Source organism: Peromyscus eremicus, chromosome 8a, assembly GCF_949786415.1.
Source record: "Peromyscus eremicus chromosome 8a, PerEre_H2_v1, whole genome shotgun sequence".
Classification (NCBI taxonomy): Eukaryota; Metazoa; Chordata; class Mammalia; order Rodentia; family Cricetidae; genus Peromyscus; species Peromyscus eremicus.
The window spans coordinates 64,415,535-64,434,059 of record NC_081423.1 but is presented as its reverse complement, the minus strand read 5'-3'; the positions used below and the strand labels follow the sequence as shown (position 1 = coordinate 64,434,059).

The window sequence follows — 18,525 nt, the reverse complement described above, 5'->3', positions numbered from 1 at the left end:
TGAGAGCGAGGGTCAAGACTTCTGATTCTCTTGGGTCAAACACGGTGCACTCAGCAGGTGCCTAATAGAGAGAGGCTTACTGCAGCAAATTGGCACACATCACAAACGAACTTCTCCCATTACTTTAGGGAAAACTCTTGCCACAAGCCCCAGAGTAGGACCTGGTGGACGGGTCTGTCGTCTTGGCTGGATTTGGGTCATATCTGGATCTTACTTCCCACTGGCGTTTTCCGCTGTCACTTGGGAGGCAAAATGGGGTGATTCAGACGTATTTCTCACCCACGCGCAGAACTGTCTTTGCCCCACTTTCAGCCTGCCACAGGCTCTGATCTCCGAGATCTGAAGTTGAGAGCTGGAGTGTTGGGGATGGAAATGAAGGCACCTCACCTCCTCCACCCCCCAAGCGCCTCAACAACAGCATCTCAAGAGAGGGCTAATCCTTGCTGCGGTTGGCTGACTGTTTTACCGCTGGGAGGGAGAAGTCAGAGCCAGGGGTCCTGGGGGAATGCTTTCCCGTTTCCAGACTGGGCAGAAAAACCGTGACGTCTTGGGTAGACTGAGTTCCAGTGCTGTCCCCTCTGTCCCCACTATTGTTTAACTTGCAGAGCTGTGAAGTGCCTGGTTAGCTGATGGCCTGCAGGACAGGACACGTAAACACTCTAGTTAGGCTGACATCACACTGCCCATAAAAGGGGCTGTAAACTCAGCAAAAAGGAAATACATAAAGATATCTCTATACATATCATTTTTCCCCGTGAAAGAATTCATTTTTGTCCAATGTTTGATAGAGAGTGTTGGTAACTTGCTTTCCCTGAGGGCTGAGACAGGGCTATTTCTGCAACTTATCTCCACAAAGAAGCAAAGGGGCTCCTTTTAGGAAGAAATAAAATAGCAATAATAATAAAATGCTGGGTGCATACTTTTATGATTTAAATATGGTTTGTCTTCAACAAGACCCATGCTGAAGTTTGGTTCCTGTGTTGGTCAGTTTTCTGTTACTGTAAGGAAGAGCTGAGATCATCAGTTCACAAAAAGGAAATGTTTATTTTGGCTCACAGTTTAAGAACTTTCTGTTGATGGCCAGTTGGTCTTTGCCTTCAGAACTGTGGAGAAACAGTGCATGGTGGTGTGTGCACAGCAAAGGAAACTCATTTACCTCATTGCTGGGCATGAAAAAGACAGGAAAATCAAGAAGTGTCTATTGAGGACACACTCCCTATAACTGGATGACCTTCCTCTAAGACTTACCTCTTAAAGATTTTATTAGTTCCTAATAATGAAACAGGCTGTGAACCAGTCTTTACCACATGGGCCTTTGGGTGACATTCAACAAAACCATAGCCATTCCCAATATAGCCATATTGAGAGGCAGTAGGGCCTTCAAAGGTTTATTAACCTAAATAAATGCACATGCGCACACAAGTGCATGTACCCATGGAGTCAGAAGAGGGTGTCAGAGCTCCTGGAGTTGGAGTAACAGTCAATTGTGAGCTGCCCTGAGTGGGTGTTGGGAACCAAACTTGAGTCCTCTGCAAGAACAGCAAAGCCCTCTCAGCTACTGAGCCATCTCTCCAGCCCCAGAATAAATAAAAGTTTTAAAAGAGGTGATTTGATTAATATTTCCCCACAGGAGTGAGTTCTCACTCTGATATCCTTTAGGGCCCCATTAATCACCGAGAGACCTGGTTATTAGGGAGCAAGTTCATCAGATTCAGCTGTCTCTTCTCCCTCTGCATGTGTTCTCTTTTGAACAAACCCATCTGCCTCCCACTTTCTTCCAGGAGATGAAGCAGCATGAGGCCCCTACCAGAAACTAAGCAAAAGTAGCTCCTTGCTCTTGGACTTCCCGAACAGAATGTGAGCCAAAACAAACCTATTTTCTTTATAAATTACCCAGCCCCAGGTATTTTGTTACAACAATAGAAAACACACCGAGAGATACATTAATCCTGTTTGTGTGTGCCCAAAGGACTCCTATAGGAATATATATATATTTTAATACAGTTAAATGATAAATATTTTAAACCATGGTGCAGGAGCAGTAAGTAGGGTTTTGCTTGTGTTTTTGCAGAGGCTTAATTTTCAGTTTTCAATTCTGGCACTGATATGCTGCTATACATCCTTGCTTGAGTAAGTTAATTCCCTTCCTGGGCTTCAGGTTTCGCATTTGTAAAAATGAGCATAAGAATTTAAATAGCTCCTTCATCTATGATCTGAGTTCTTGTAACTCCATAGCAGAAATGAATGGCGCATTTATTAAATGCAAAATATTTTCTGTATGAATAATGTGTATGCGTTCATCTGACTAGTATTTATTTTGTACCTGCCTTGTGCTAGGTGTTGACACAGACAGACAGACACAGACCTGCTGATAAGTTAGAGGGAGTTGAAGATGTAGCTTGGGTGGTAAAGCAATCGCTTCGTATGCATAAGGCCCTGGGTTCAATCCCCAGTGAAGGATTTCAGGTGAAGGAGCTTTGAGCTTCAGGAGGGAAGTCTTGCCAGGAAGAGAACAGGAAGAAAGATGGATGTTCGCAGTTCAGAGAACAGATACATCATGACTTAAGGGTTCTATATGTGAAAGCAAATTAATTCCTTCCAGCCTGCCTGTTTGCCTTCCTTCTCTCCTTTTCAATACTAAGATTCAACCCAGGGCCTCTTGCTTACTAGGCAAGGCCTCTGCTGCTAAGCTATGGTCCCCACTTGGGAAGCACATTTTTCCTGGAATCCAGTCAACTCTTAGACTGAGTCAGAAAGGCGATCTGTTTTCAACCAACAATAACAAAAGCAAAACAAGCTCCTGTCAGTTTGGATTTGGTTCTGACATTTCACTGCCTCCAGCTGTCTTCCTAACCATGAACACTCCCACTGCTTTTCCTGGGTCTCAGCGAGTCCCTCTGCAAAATAAGAGGATCATGGTGGCCATTCTAAGCACTCACTAGGTCTACAGTGACCACACACTCTGAGCTATACTTATCACACACACACACGATCTACAACAACCACATGCCAAGAACTACCAAAGAGAGAGGGGCTGGAGTGGTCATAGGTTAAGAGCTCTGGCTGCTCTTCCAGAGGACCCGAGTTCAGCTCCCAGGCTCCATGTGAGGTGGTTCACAATGGCTGGCAAATGCAGCTCCAGTGGATCTGATGCCCTCTGTGGATCTGATGCCCTCTGACCTCTGCAGGTACCTACACGCATGTGAGCATACACGGATTCCAGGAGTCAAACTCCAGTCACCCGACTGTATTTTTACCCACTAATCCATCTTACCAGCTCTAGGGTTGGACTTTGTAATTGCCCAACCATATCAATCCTTCCCATAGGCCTTCTCCAAATTTCTGTTTCCCTCAGACTTGTCCCTGAGACTATTCCTAATGGATCTATATCATGTCATATCCAAGGAGATCAGCTCCCACCAAACAAAACAAAACCAAACAAAAATCCACTAGCATCTTTTTCCCCCATTCAAGCTACAAAGTCCTGCTGTGGCTCCTCTCCTGCTTAGAACACTGGTACCCCCACCATTCCAAGCAATGGGAAGTCAGGGTGTTCTCTCTGGCATGCCTTCCAAATGGGCTCCCCCTGGGCCTTGGAGGTCGTTTGCCTTCTGAAAGAGGATCACAGAAATTTGCACTGGAGCAAAAGGAGGAAATGAAAACAAGTTAGAATAGCAGCCAGGCACCCTGCTATATTTATTTACTCCATTAATTAAAGTAATGAGAAACAAAACCTGCTGCTCAGGAGGAAGGAGCTGAGGCTTCGCCTCTAGAAAGGCAGTTGGCTTGTGTAGTGTGGGTGTGGTGTGTAACCCGAATGGAGAAGCAGCAGGATCGCCTGTCATCAATTCCTAAAAGCCAGAGGAAGCTGGGAGCAGAAGAGGACCTGGGTACCCAACCCTCCTCCCAGTTTCGCCCACAATCAGGCCAACTAACCAGCAGCAGGTGGCCGAGAACCCAGCTTCATACAAAGAGAGGTTTCCATCCCTTCCCAAAGACAAGCTTTGTTAAAGACAGGAGGACATGGGGGGGCAGAAGAGTGTGCCCCGAAAGGAAAGAAGAGCAGTGGGGAGCTCAAGTCCCTACCCCTCAGCCCTGAGGAGGACACATCAGCAGGACTCAGTCTGTGATGAACATGGTAATGCACACAAAGATGACCATGGGGTCTTTGCTATAGAGGCTTCTTTGCCTAGACTGAGGTTTCATTTTCTGGAAGTGTCTATTTTCCCCACCTACAAGCACTTAAATAGACACAGCCTGTGTCTATCACATTCTCTTCGACTGAGAAGATGTGGCATCTCCTTTGACATCTTCCCTAAGGACAGTCATACCTGAAAGACATCTGTGATGTCCTGTGCATACAAGAGCCAAACCTTAGTCATCCCTGATCACTCACAGTGTCAAGCACGCAGTACCTCCCAAAAGGGGTCACTCCAAAATATCTAGGGATGTAATTGTGTGCTTAAGCACAAACTCTTTGAGTAGGGGAGGTGAGGGGACTTTTTTTTAGGATGCTCCTTATATGTAGACTTAATTATCTTCCTAAGCCAAAGTGCAAAGCATAGGACTGTCCTTATGCAGCTCAAAGACCTACAGAATTGGCTACCTGCATCCATGGGTGATTCAGCCAACCAACCAAATACAGATTGGAAATATTTGGAAACTGGCTCTGTACTGAGCAAGCACAGACTTTTTCTTGACATTATTCTCCAAGAAATACAGTACAGCAGCTGTTTCGTTCACCTCAGGAATTGTAAGCAAGGTAGAAATAGCTTACAGAGCATGAAGGGATGTATAGGCTACATGGAAACATTGCACCATTTGCATGAGAGAATTGAGCATCTGTGGATTTTTGCTATCTACAGAGGCTCTGGAACCAATCCTGTGGATAGGGAGAGACACTAGGTTGGCATATCGATGATGCAAAGAATGACAGAAGGATGGTTCACCCAACCTGTGGGCACAGAGGGGTGACCTTTATGGTCCACGCTCAGAGCTCACAGGAGCCCTGGCTGGCAACAGGAGGGACTGACTATTCCCAGTGTGCTCCACACATTGGCCAGGTATGGAGACACAGCTCTCCAAGGAAAGCAAGCCTCCTGCAATAGGTGGAAGGTAGGAGCAGGAAAAAAAATTAACAACTCCAGGCAACATCCAAAGTTCTTAGGAGCTTGATTAATTGCTTTAATTACCCGGCCTGTAGCCATTAAGGCAAGTGGCATGGACAGTTATAGCACAAGAATAGGACCCAAGATTAGGCCTCAGCGACTGCAGTGTCAATTCTTCCAGTGACCAAACCAAGTCTCTAAAGCTGGTGTTGGAGCCAGAGAAGAGGAATGTGCGGGGCATGGTCCAAGGCAGACCAGCACTGATTAGCACCCGGCTTCTTACCTTGTCTGCACATCTCCCTGGGAGAATTAAGTGCCTACAAAATAATTTGCATCTGGAAAATCTCCAAAGTGGATTTTATTCTCACCCAAATGTTACCCAGTATTTTAATTAACCTGGGCTTATTGTTCTAATTACTTGAGTTTTATTCGGTGAATTGCTGTTCAGGAGTGGAGACAATCAGTAAACACAATTACCGTGTATAATATTCCTAGCAAAGCTTTGCCCTTAAAATTTTATTTAAAAAATAATAATTAGTAACATAAATCTTTAATTTCTGGTTCACCAAGGCGGACAGACTGAGGAGGATAGAAAAACAGAGCTCTCTTCAAATGTGAAGATTTCTTAGTAGTCAGCCCACCATGTAATACTTTAATGGGCTTTATTCACTCTGAGAAATATCCAGGAGAAAAGCTAAAATTGCAGGAGATGCTGTGATATATTACTGAGTGGGGAAAAAAATAAGGCCTAACAAAATGTAGGCGATGGTAACATTTTTACATATGATTTTCTAGAAGCCACCATGTGAGTGTCTGTGTGCATCCAAATGTGTGCTCAAAAATGTATGGTAGACATATAACAATTAGACAAACTGCTTACCCTTGGAAAGCAGAATTGGAGGCAGGGGAGAGGGGAAAAAGAGATTCTTCATTTCTATTTTGAATACTGCAATATTAGCGTCTGAGTTCTATTATGGAAGTGTGACTTTTGAATTAAGTGTTTCTGTAAATTCTAAAAACTACTAGATCTTGAATAAACAGAGAGCACTGCATCCTGCAGAGCCTTGCCTGGGGAGCCTGTGCGCATGGAGGGAAAGCCTGCATGCAGGGAGGGGAGTCTTTTTGCAGGGTGGCTGCAACTACACCAACCCCTGAGTTCCAAGCATTCTCTTATCTTCAACAGAAGCATCGTGAGGAAGCTGGACCCCTTGGCCTGACTCCCTGGGCTCTTCTCTTAGACTCAGCCCTGATGTCTTGTGACTTCTTCTTTCCTTCTCCATTTCTTCCCCTAGGAATTAACCTGTTTTCTTGTATGACCTCCTTGACCCCACCCATTCCTGTTTTCCTTTTGGATTCCAGTTTTGTCTCATACTTGACTCGTCCACCTTGAGTTTTTTTATAACTACCTATTTGCCCTCTGGATCACGCTATCACTGCATGCCCTCCCAAGCTCTCCTTCTTGGCTTCCAATCTGTTCTAGTGTTCAATGACACATTTTTTAAAAATGTAATGTGAATTCTAAACACAGGGCAATTGTTTATTTCCAGGGTCCATTAAAGAAACATCAAAGTATAACTAGATAGAGGTAAGGACTGGATAGCAGGACAAATGCACCAGTGCTATGGAATTGTTCACTTTAAAGTGATTAATGTTTTTATGTAAATTTTAGTTTGATTTTTTTTAAGTAGGTGAAGGGCTGGAGAGATGACTCAGTGGTTAAGAGCAGTCTGCCCTTTATATGAAGGCTATGTAATGATGAATTCAGAGTTTTTCAGTTATTTCTTCACTCAATACACTAATTCATTCTTTAATAAGATTTTATTTCCCTACTATGGGCAGGTTAGCAGGCACTGGGCATGACAAGGTGAACTAGACCATGTCCCTATATCCCTGGATGTCAAGGTCTCAAGGTACAGCAGGACTAAGTACCACAGAGGAGGCACAGGGGTTAGAATTTCAAGGACCTCAAGACAGAAGTTACCAGACAGTGGTGACACCAGCTAATGCCAAGTGGGGCACTAAAGGAAAACCTCAGATAGCCAGGTATCATCTCTACCTTGAAAGCAAGAGAAAGAAAGGGAGCATGTTGTAAAAGAAGAGTCACCTACAATATTCAGAGAGGGCTGGACTAACTCTGGGTGGTCAGAGATCAATAACAGGCTAGGTGCCTTTTGAATAATCTTGACAAAGGAATGAGTTTGGGTGCCAAGCTGATCATGAAGATACAGAAAAGGATGCTCCAAGCAGAGGGAGAAGCCCATGCAAACCCACTGTGTGCAGGGACAGTCCAATGGCTTAAGATACCAAGAACTCAGAGGGCTTATTGGGCAGAAGAGGCTGAGGGGAACAGAGGAGGTGTGAGTGCCCAGCTGTGTCAGTTACTTCTGGCTCTGCTAAGACACCCTGCCAAGGGCAACTGAAAGAAGACAGGGCTTACCTTGACTCACAATTCCAGCGAGGTAGAGTCCACTGTGGTGGGAAAACATGTCTACAGCCAGGGAAAGCATGGCAGCAGGAACAGGAGGTAGGTTGATCACATCCACATTCAGGAATAAGAAAGGGAACAGGAATTGAGAGAAGCCTATAAACTCTCCAAGCCCATCCCCAATGGTATACTTCCTCCAACAAGAGTGTACCTCCTACAGGGTCTGTAACCACCCCTAAACAGTCACCACCTGGAGACCAAGGATTTAAATATATGAGCCTATAGGGGACACTTCTCATCCAAACCACTCCACCAGCCAAGGACTCTTGCTTCATTTTGTACATAGTTAAAAGACACGGAAAGGCACGTTCACATCTATGTTCCAGAACTCTCTCCCTGGGGCCTTCCAAAGATTAATAAATATGAAACTAAACACCAGATGGTCTGAAAAAAACTGAATTAGCTCATTGGCATATATTCTCCTAGAAAATCCACATGCAGCTACACTCTATTAATGGAAGGAGAATGAGTCTGATCCAACTTATGAATGGTCTACTCAGCACCAGCTCCAAGCTGGGTGGATATGTCCTTTGGCACACAACATGATTCAAACCATGGGGCGGGAGGAAGAAAACCCAGTGTGAGTATGTTGAGTCAAAAATTCATGCCGTCAGAGAGCAGTAAAAGTGGAGTACAAGGCCAAGTCTTTTTTTTTTTTTTTAAGAACTTTTCAAGTTAACATACCATGTTTATTGCTGAACTTTCACGATAATTAAGTTGTGAGGCTGGCCTAGATATCTACCAACAGATGAATAATTAAGAAAATGTGCTACAGTGGAATTGTATTTGACCATAAAGAATAAAATCCTGACATTGGCAGAGACCTGGGTTCATTAGGTTAAGTGGAATGAGCCAGACCCAGAAAGTCCGCATCTTTTGATATCAAAACAAGTATCCCACCAGGATGGCTATGCCTTTTGTGTTTCTTCATGGAGGCTCAATAGGTAGAGGCCAAATGACACTTCAGTGGTTGTAAAAGAGCAGCATTATGGGTCCTCTATGGCAGGTGCTAGGTCGATGTCATTGACTCCTTTGTGATTTGTGATAAATTCCTTCATGAATGCAACAGAAGTTTCTCTCAGATCAGTGTCATTTAACCTCTTCCTCTCCCCCAAGGCTTGTTTGCCACAGACCTCCAAACTCAGCCCTTGAACTCCACAACCACATTAGCTTGAGTTATTCAGTGCATGCCTTCCCAGCCTTTGTGGGCATCTTTAAAAAGTTCATTTCTTATTTTATCCATATATGTGATTTAAGCTAACTCAAAGCTCTTGGCATAGAAATGGGAATATATTTAATAAGAACAAAATGCTCCTCATCCTTTCCTGGCTCGTCTTTCCATCATTAATCTGAACAAATCTCGGTATAACTGGTAAGGTGGGCAGGCTCGGTTCCTGCCTTCTGGGTTCTACTTGAGCTGTGCTCTTGTATGGAGGTGTTGTTTTCCCTTTGAATATTTTCCATGTGTGTTCCAGGTGTTGGTTTCAGCATACATTTTGTGTCAGGGACTGGATGACACGGAATTGTTCTAACACATAAGGTATTATCCCCATTACACAGATGGGAAAGCAAAAGGCTCAGAGCATTTTCACTCCTTGCTCGGAGTCCTGCAGAAAGCAAGGAGTGAGGCGAGGTTTGGACTGAGCTTTCTCTGATCTGGGAGCCTGTTTGCTTTTTTCGCTGCCTTAGGAGTCCCACATTCATGTTCCCTTTATAGTCAGGCAAGCTCCTATGCCTCCTGCAACCTCCTTTCTCCCTACCTGCTCAGCTCCCCAATTAATTTTTTTTAAGCACAAAAAGAAAAAGAAAGGCCTGGTCTAAGCTGTATTGACAGGACTAAACATCCTGACTGGCTATTTTTCTGACCTAAAGCAAGTGCTTCCAAGGCATAAAAATAGAATCTTTCTTTCCCATTTATCTTTGTTCTTGAGAATCACAGAGTAAAGAATGTGCCAGAGCCCCTGACTTGTCTATCTTCGTTTAAAAAAAAATGCATTTAAACCTTTTACATTGAGCTCTTCTGCTTTCTTACGAAGCCTGGTAATGAAAGCTAGATGTGAAAACCCTAACAAGAAATTCAAGTTACATAACAAACTCCTGCCCACCCAGGCTCTCTAGAAGGACAGACTTCCGAGGGAGCTGGAGACTCCTCTGCAAGGCGATGGGCTTCTTCCTTCCGTCCTTTTCAGCTAGAGGCAGAATGGTGGCTTCTCACATTGGAATCTACATCTCAGAATGGCCATGTTCCTGGAAATACACATGCGCAGCCAAGAAGAGCTGTGTCCCCAGACAGTCCCAGGAGAATTGGGTCCATAGAGTTCTCTCTTCCTGGTCTGGGGTGCGAGGGAAGAAGAAGAAGAAGAAAGGAAGGCAGGGAGGGAAGGAGGGAGGGAGGGAGGGAGAGAGGAAAGAAGGAAGGAAGAAGAAGGAAATGGGCATTATTGTGTTAATAATATTATTGCTAGGGCTGGAGAGATGACTCCATGGTTAAGAGCACTAACTGTTCTTACAGAGCACAGGCATTTGGTTCCAAGTGCCCACACTATGTGACTCATAACCACCTATAACTCCAGCTCCAGGGAATCTGCTGCCCTCTTCTGGCCTCTGAGGTACTTACATGCATGTGAACACACAACAGACATGTGCACATAAATAAAACTAAAACAACCCTTTTTTAAGAGAATGGTGCTGCTAAGCATTTTTCTCTGCCAGCTCTCTTCATTCCCCCAGTAGCCTTTTAGCATGGCTCCAGTGAATAAACAAAGGACCTGCATGGCGGTGTGCTTGGTGCAGGGACCTGAGGTCAGTCCCTATCTCTCTAGCTCTAGACTCACCCACACATAATTACAAGTGAAAGAAAGTCTTGGCATTTACCAAGGATCTTTCTGGAAAAAACTCCAGGAAGTAAGGGGTCACCACCCCTAACAGTTGTCCTAATATTCCTCTTGCCTGAACTTGCCCATATATACTACATATCCCAGCAGCCATCCCGCACAAGGGACTCTGGGCCACAGTCATCTCTGCCATCATCATCACCTGTGGCTTCCTGGCTTAGCTGTTCCAGTCCAGATCAAGAAGAGTCTCTCTCCTTCTCCCTAGAATCATCCAGGAAACAACAGGAAAACTTCAAACAGCATTTGTAATAGGCAAGTACAAGGCACAAGATATGAGGACAGAGAGTCAATCAGCTTGCCAAAGAGGAATTTCTTAACAAATGTCACCATAGCACCTTCCCCTCCAGATATCTGTATGTCTTAGTAACTGGAATGTTTTTTAGCTTTGCCTTTCGTAAAGAAAATACAGATATTTGTAGATAATGAAAGTCCGCAGTCCTGTGATGGAAATAACATACACTTAGAAGAACACCATATATACATGGAGTGACAGGTGACAGAAAAGTTACCATGCTTCATAATAAGAAACCCTGGAAGCCATGGTGGTTCGGAGATCACTCTGAACAAGACTCTAGCAAGAACGACAGGGGTAGTCCCACTCGGTGCTGCCTTTCCTGCCTTAGTCCTTGTTTATCAATAATGGAAAAACCACACTCATTGTCACTAATTGTTTCTCACTGATCCTTATGCATCTGGTTACATCTTTATAACATGCCAAGAACAGACAGTCCTCTCCACTTACTGCCTGTGATGGTTAACTTTAATTGTCAACTTGACACAACTCAGACTCTCAGTGAAGCAATGTCTACATTGGTTAGGCCTGTGGACATGTCTATGGAGGATTGTCTCCATTTACTTAATTAATGTGGGATGACCCAGCCCAGTGTGGTCAGCACCACGCCATAGGCAGTGGGTCCTGAATAAGAGTGGAGAAACTGAGCAAGCCAGCCAGTATGAATGCATACATTTCTCTCTGCCCTTGACTGTGGTTGTGTTATGACTAGCTGACATCCTGCCTTGACTTCCTCACAATGATAGAGTGTGATCTGCAAGAGTAAGATGAAATAAACTCCGTTCTCCGCTAAGTTGCCCTTGGTTAGGGCGTTTCATCACAGCAACGGAAATGAAAACAGGACACTGCCCTTGCACATAGGATGACTGGGTAGTTGTAGTGCACCTGATCTTGCTGACTTTTAGGACATGGGTGTCTCTGATGTCTGCCATGTTGGTTCCATATGTTGTCTGTACTGTGCATTGGGAAAAAAACAGCACACTATATTTGGTATAAAAAAAAAAAATCACTTCCTAATTTGGAGTTCATGAGAACGCCATTAAGGAGAAATCTGGACATCATGAGACTTCTTGTATCTCACCATTAAAGTTGCACTAACACTTTCGGGTGCTGCCATTTGAGGATGGCTACCATTCAAAGCTTGTTTATTATACACCAGGCACTGGTTTAATAGGTTGCATTTACTACGCTCATTTGATTCAATGTTCAGGAGATCTACAGCGTCAGTGTTATTAGCGCCACATTAAAGATAAGGAGGCAGAATTGGAGAGGTTTCATGGCTCGGTCAAGGTCACATTGGTAATAAGTTATAGAGCTGGTATTCAAACCTAGGTCCTATGTGCTTGACAGCAATCAGAAAGACCACTGTGGAGCTTGCACTTTATCCTGAAGGTCAAGGGCACCCAAGGGATCGATCTACAGTAGATAAGTGAAGTGTTTCAACTTGGCAGCAGCATGGATAGTTGTGAGTGGAGGTGGAGCCAGTGGTATTCCAGGTGACACAATCCTGGTGAAGCCTCTGAGAATGGAGACAGTGAGAGAAAGCAGGTGTACTAGAGAAACGCAAAGAGTCTGGGACAATGGTACTGAGGGATAGGCAAAGAAAAAAGTACAAGATGATACCAGGAATTCTGATGTGGGTGTGTTGGTGGGTGGTGGAGACACTACTTGCTGGAGTAAGAAACTTAAGAGGGAGATTGTTAGGAAGAAGAGATGAGGAGAGCATCACTGGTCCAGCTCAAGTCCAAGTGTCTGAGGGGCATCAGTGGGCACACAAAAGGAGGTGTCTATCTAGGCACCAAACTCGGGAAACAGATTTAGCAGAAGGCCTGGGGTGAGGGGACATAACTTCATCCATGAGACTTGAAACCAAAGAGAGAGATGATTCTCCAACAGTAGACAGTAAGAAGTGAGATAAAGATGTAGCTGATGACAGGAAAGTGTCTCGTCCACGTCCAGATGAAAACCTTCCTGTTTTCTCTGAGCTCTGGGCTACCTGCCATACCACTCAGGGTGCTAATGGCTTCTCCAAGCCCAGAAAAGAAATTATCTCTCCATTTCCCAAATTCTGAGGTATTCTGCTTCTAGCAAAGCCAACAGGTAGTCAAGGAACCCACAGCTTCCTGCCTGCGAGAAAGGGCATGCACAGAAAATGTGGCAGCCTGGCATTTCCCAGGACTGACTATTACCACTGGCAGCCCCCCCCCCCCACACACACACTGTTTTAGGTAGGTTTCTATTGGTGTGATAAAACACTGGCCAAAAGCAACTTTATTTGGCTTACAAATTATAAGTTACAGTCCATATCATAGAGGGAAGCCAAGGCAGGAACCTACCGAAGGAACCAAAGGAGACACCATGGAGTTACACTGCTTACTGATGTAACTTAGCCAGCGTGGCTACCTTTCTTACATAGCCCTGGCCCACCTTCCTAAGGATAGTACCACCCAGAGTGGGCTAGGCACGCCCATATCAATTTAACAATCAAGAAAATCCTCCCACAGACATGGCCATGGGGACTTTCTTCCCAGATGACTTCAGTTTGTGTCACATTGGCAGTGACAAAGACTAGCCAGTGTGCACACGCTAGCTCAGAATGTCAGGGTACACATAAGATGTTAAGGACATTATCTCGGTGGTTCTCAACTTGTGGGTTGCGACTTCTTTGGGAGGCAAATGATTCTTTCATAGGGATCGCATATCAGATATCCTGCAATCAGGTATTTACATTACAATTCATAACAATAGCAAAATCACACTTAGGAAGGTTGAAGACCACTGCATTATCTAGTAGAAAGAATACAGTTTTTGGAATTAGAAATACGTGGATTCAAATTCCACACTGAATGTGGAATCTCAAGCAAATGACTTCAATACTACAAGTGTCGATTTCACCACCTACAAATCGGCCTATCCATACCTAGAAACCCAGAAGCACAACTGAATGGCTTAGATGAGATAGAAAGCAGTCATAGTGGCCACCTGCCTACATCTGGTCCCGCAGGAAGCACCGCCTCTCCCCATTTCCTCTCCTTAGTCTGGGACAGAGTCAGAACTGAGCAAGCATTTGAATGGTTTGGGCCACCCTTCCACAGATCGAACCCACAGGGGGCTCCAGGGTAGGTCTGTGCTTTCTTTTTTTTTTTTTTTTTTTTTTTTTTTTTTTTTTGAGACAGGGTTTCTCTGTGTAGCTTTGAAGCCTGTCCCAGAACTCACTCTGTAGACCAAGCTGGCCTCAAACTCACCGAGACACCTGCCTCTGCCTCCCGAGTGCTATGATTAAAAGCATGCGCCACCACTGCTCGGCAGGCAGGTCTGTGCTTTCTTAAGTCATCCTTTCTAACCGGAGGCTACAAAGAAGGCTCCATCATGCCCTGAGATAGCCCTAGTCACTGTCATTGGACCTGGTGACTAATAGCAGAACAAAATACAGCCTTCCTTTATATATATATATAGCACTAAGATAAGTTTTCCTCCCAGGCTCCAAGCAATCTCATGTACAACAAACATCATTGGAACCAGCAGGTGTGCGTTCCAAGAGAAAACGGTCTCTGGACTCTATTTGAGTAATTTGTTTCCTCTAGAAAAACATAAAAAGACCGAACAGCGCAGGATACAAGGAAAGGATCAAACCCAGGCACAGTCAGTGTCCAGCTTCTTCAGAGGTATTTTTTACATAGGTTCTGAGCCTGAGGATCAAAGCGAGGCTGCTCCCTCAGATCAGCCCACAGTCCCTAACCTCTGTCCTTGCTGGTGCACATTCCTCACCTAAGGAGGCAAGTCTGGTGCTCAGGGTGTCTCTGAAGATGAGGCTGTGCCTGCTCCAGTTTGAGGTTAATGATCAGCTCAGATGCACACATCCTTAGAGAAACACACGTCCTAGAGGGTATCTAGTCTGAGTAGTCTAGTCTCTATCGTGTAGATTACAGATCTGCCTTGGAGAGAGAATCACGAACCTTTCTGCAATTAGTAGGTGAGTTGGGGTATAAACCCGGAGATACTGGTACTGAGGCTAAATGAGCTTCTGAGTGCCACCTGCTCCCCTCCAAGCTCCATGTGGTCTCTTACACACAGATTGGGCATGCGACTGGGCATGCGAGATGGCTAAGCAGGTCAAACACTGCCCCACAAGGCTGATGAGCCTAATCTCTGGAACCATATAAAAGTAGACAGAGAACAGACTCCCCAAAGTGTGTCTTCTGACCTCCAGATTAGGGTGCATAAGCCCCCTCCACGCACATCATATACACACAATCATAATTAAAATAAAACATTTTTAAAAGATTGAGAGTTGTCATAGGTGGCTGAAGAGACATTTGAGTCACTAAAGTACTTGTTACACAAGATAAGGATCTGAGTTCAAGCCCCAGAACCAACACTAAACCAAACACTCAGGTGTGATGTATGCTCAGATGTGATGTATGCTTATAACAGAGGCAGGCAGACTCCTGGGTCTCAGTGGCCAGCCAACTTAATCTACTTGGCAAGCTCCAGTCCAATGAAAGACTTTGTCTCAAAAACCAAGGTAGGGTTTGCAAGGTGACTCACTAGATAATGGTGCTTGTCGAAAAATCTAATGACCTGGGTTCAATTCCCAGAACCCACATGGTGAAAGGAGAGAACCAGTCAACTCTTGAAAGTTGTTCTCTTACTACCATGTGTGACATGGCATGAGTGTTTGCGTGCACACACACACACACACACACACACACCTTTAAAGTTGTCCTCTTATTTCTACATATGTGACATGGCATGAATGCTTGCATACACACACACACACACACACACACACACACACACACACACACCTACACGTACACACACTAAGAAAACAAACACATATTTTAAAAACAACCCAAAGTTTCTATGGACAAGCATCTAACATTGGTATTACAGTAATAGAGATTATCAATCAATATTCTGTGCTCGGACAGTATAGTACCCTATGGTAATAATATTGTATTACTTAGTTTTGAAGCCACTTTGGTAAAAACATCATCATGTTTGATTGACTTCATGAAGTAAGGAAGAGAGATGATCGATTCATAGGCACAAAATATCTTCAGAGGTGAGAGATTTTCTGCCCAATCTTTAATGCCTTCATGTGCCGTGCACCATGTTCAATATTAAGGTCACTGTCAGAAATGAAATGGTTTGTAAGACCTGGTGTGGTGAAGAGCAGATATAGGAACAGCCCCGTGAAATGATGTCTGTCGCCACAGAAGTCTGCACCATAGTTTAAGGGATGGACATGGGGGATGTGTTTTGGTTTTGGATGAGGAGGGGCACATTCAGGGACTAGAGGTTGAAGGAATCTGCTGAGGGCGGGGGTGGTAGTGACAGCAGAGGTGGAGGGGAAGATGGTGAATTCAGTTTGGGAACACAGGTGCCACGGGACTCTGTGGGGTGAATCACACACTTCTCTCTAGCAGGACTCCCTTCAGCGGATACATTGTTCCCCACACATCACTGCTGCTCAGTTATTTGTGTGCAGCCTTTCAGATATGGACTCCAATTTGGGATCCACTTATGTCTTCTTTTTTTTTTTTCCTTTCAAGGAATTTCCCTTTTTCTTCCTTTACCCTCATTTTTATGGGTTTCATGGCAACAAGAGAGAGCCGTGTCTGTAGACAGTCCATCACATCAAACCAAGAGTTTCAGAAGCCAATGTCAGTAATGTCGGGACAAGTGGCTCTTGTGCCCACACACTCAAGGGTGTGTTGCTGAAGGTCACCTGGAGGAGCAACCAGGCCACATCGCAGACACTGACAGGGGCACACGGGAACAAACTGAGGACACAGAAAGAGCCTGCACATGGCTCACATTACTTCTTGAACACAGTGACTCTGACACAGGGACTGGGACTACTGACCTTTGCTCAGGTGGGATCCCATGGCTTCCCGGTTCCTCACACTCAGGAGCTTCAGCGTTAGGACAGGAGAGTGAAGAGGAGAGAATGAGGAAGGAGGAGGAGGGAAAGATGAGGTGGGGGTGGAAGAAAGAACTGAGAGAAGACCCAAGATGATGTAACAGCATCAGGACCGTCTGAGGATGGGAGAAGGTAGTCCAATCCAATAGAAAGGACTAATTCTAATCCATGGTTGCAGTGTGATGGCAGTTTATCAGCCCCAAATCAAGAGAAGCTTTTCAATGTGTAGATCATGGATCCTTCAGTGTTGGACTCCTGCCTGGTCCAGTTCCAGCCATGTCAGCTTCACTAGAGAGACAGAGAGTTGTCACAGGAAGGATCATGCAGTTCAATAACGCTATCTGCTCAATCTTTTTTCTACTAAAAATCATCTTTATCTACTTTATGAAAGTGAGTCATAATGTTGATACGTAGGTGGTACGTCTTTTCCAGAAATAAACCAACTCAATCCATTTTTTTGGGTGTCATCTAGGTTAAATTCATTTACTGAAATAAAATTGTTCCTTTGATTTCTTCTACCCTCCTACCTTGTTTTCCCCTTTTCTCACTCTTCATTCATTATTCATTCATTCATTCAACAGCACAGAGTTTCTGAATGAGTGTACCAGCCGGTGGGCCACCTAGACCTAGAGCTTGATTTCAGACTGAGCTGGCTACTGGAGATTCCAGGAGTTGTTTAAACAAGATGACCCAGGGGATTAAGAATCCAAAAGGAAGGGATGTCCAAGTTCAAGTCCAGATAAGCTGATTGAGGTGAGAGTCCGCTCAGAAGAAGAGCGTGAAAAGCACGCAGCAGGAAGTACCACGAACCCCAGTACCATAGAACCTGGGCCTTGAACTTCAGGGAAGGTCTGCTTCCCTTTAGAGATGGGGCTTGGGAAGCAGTGTAGGGGGCGGAGAGAACAGGTAGATGCAGTAGCTTAGAGGGGTCCTCTGTGGTTATTAAGATCTAAGTAAACATCTCAGTGTAAGAGCACACACATTTGGAGCTTTCTTAAATAATAAGCTGAAGACCAGTGAGTCATTTTCCTTAATTAGCTGAGTTCTCTATCCCGGGTGAGAAATCCCTCTTATTCAAGCAAAGCTGTTTATTTAAATAAGATTCCTTGTCTTTGGGGCCTTTTTAGCATTTTAAGGGATGAGTATGGCAGCCTTGTTTACCTAGCTGAGTTTCACTTAATCATCTTGGCACCCAGCTAATCGTTATCACTTCTTCATTAAGGACTTTCTGTAGACTCTTCCTCCCTAATCCTTCACCTGTGACCCGCCCCCTTCCATCCCTTCCTTGCCCATGGTCACTGCTGTGCCCAGGTCCTTCACCACTGAAGCAGCTTAGGCTGCTATTGTCTGTTTCCTCTTTTTCACCTGTTGCAATCCATTCTACTCCCTGCTTTAATTTTCTAAAAGCTTCCTGTTGATTCTATTCCTCCAGCTAAATTTCCCACAAGTGAGACAAAGCATAAAGTAAAGACAGTCTCGAAACTGAACATACCATTCCATAGGTGCACACATGCTCACAACCCACCAACCTGGCCTTGTGCTTTACTGTGGCCACTCTCCTTTACGCCCAGAAAATATTCACTCTTGAGATCTAGTCTCATGCCTGAGCTACTGAGCACATGCCTTTGGAGTCTTTAATGGAGTCCACGGGGCTAATATCTTTGTAGTTATTTCCACTTCCTCTGCTGGAAGGCATTCTGTTATAGACCTCTTAGGTCAGTGAGAGGGGGAAACCCAGAGGCAGAGGGCCTTGGAAAGATTTCTGCTTGAGGAGCAGATGCTGGTGAGATGGTTCAATGGTTAAAAGTGTTTGCTAT

The 18,525-nt window shown here is 44.6% G+C and overlaps 1 protein-coding gene across 1 annotated transcript in view; it reads left to right on the top strand.

Annotated features, from left to right (window-relative positions):
- Asic2 (acid sensing ion channel subunit 2) overlaps nt 1–18,525 on the top strand; it is a 1,069,830-nt gene that overhangs the window by 767,863 nt on the left and 283,442 nt on the right. The window lies entirely within an intron of this gene.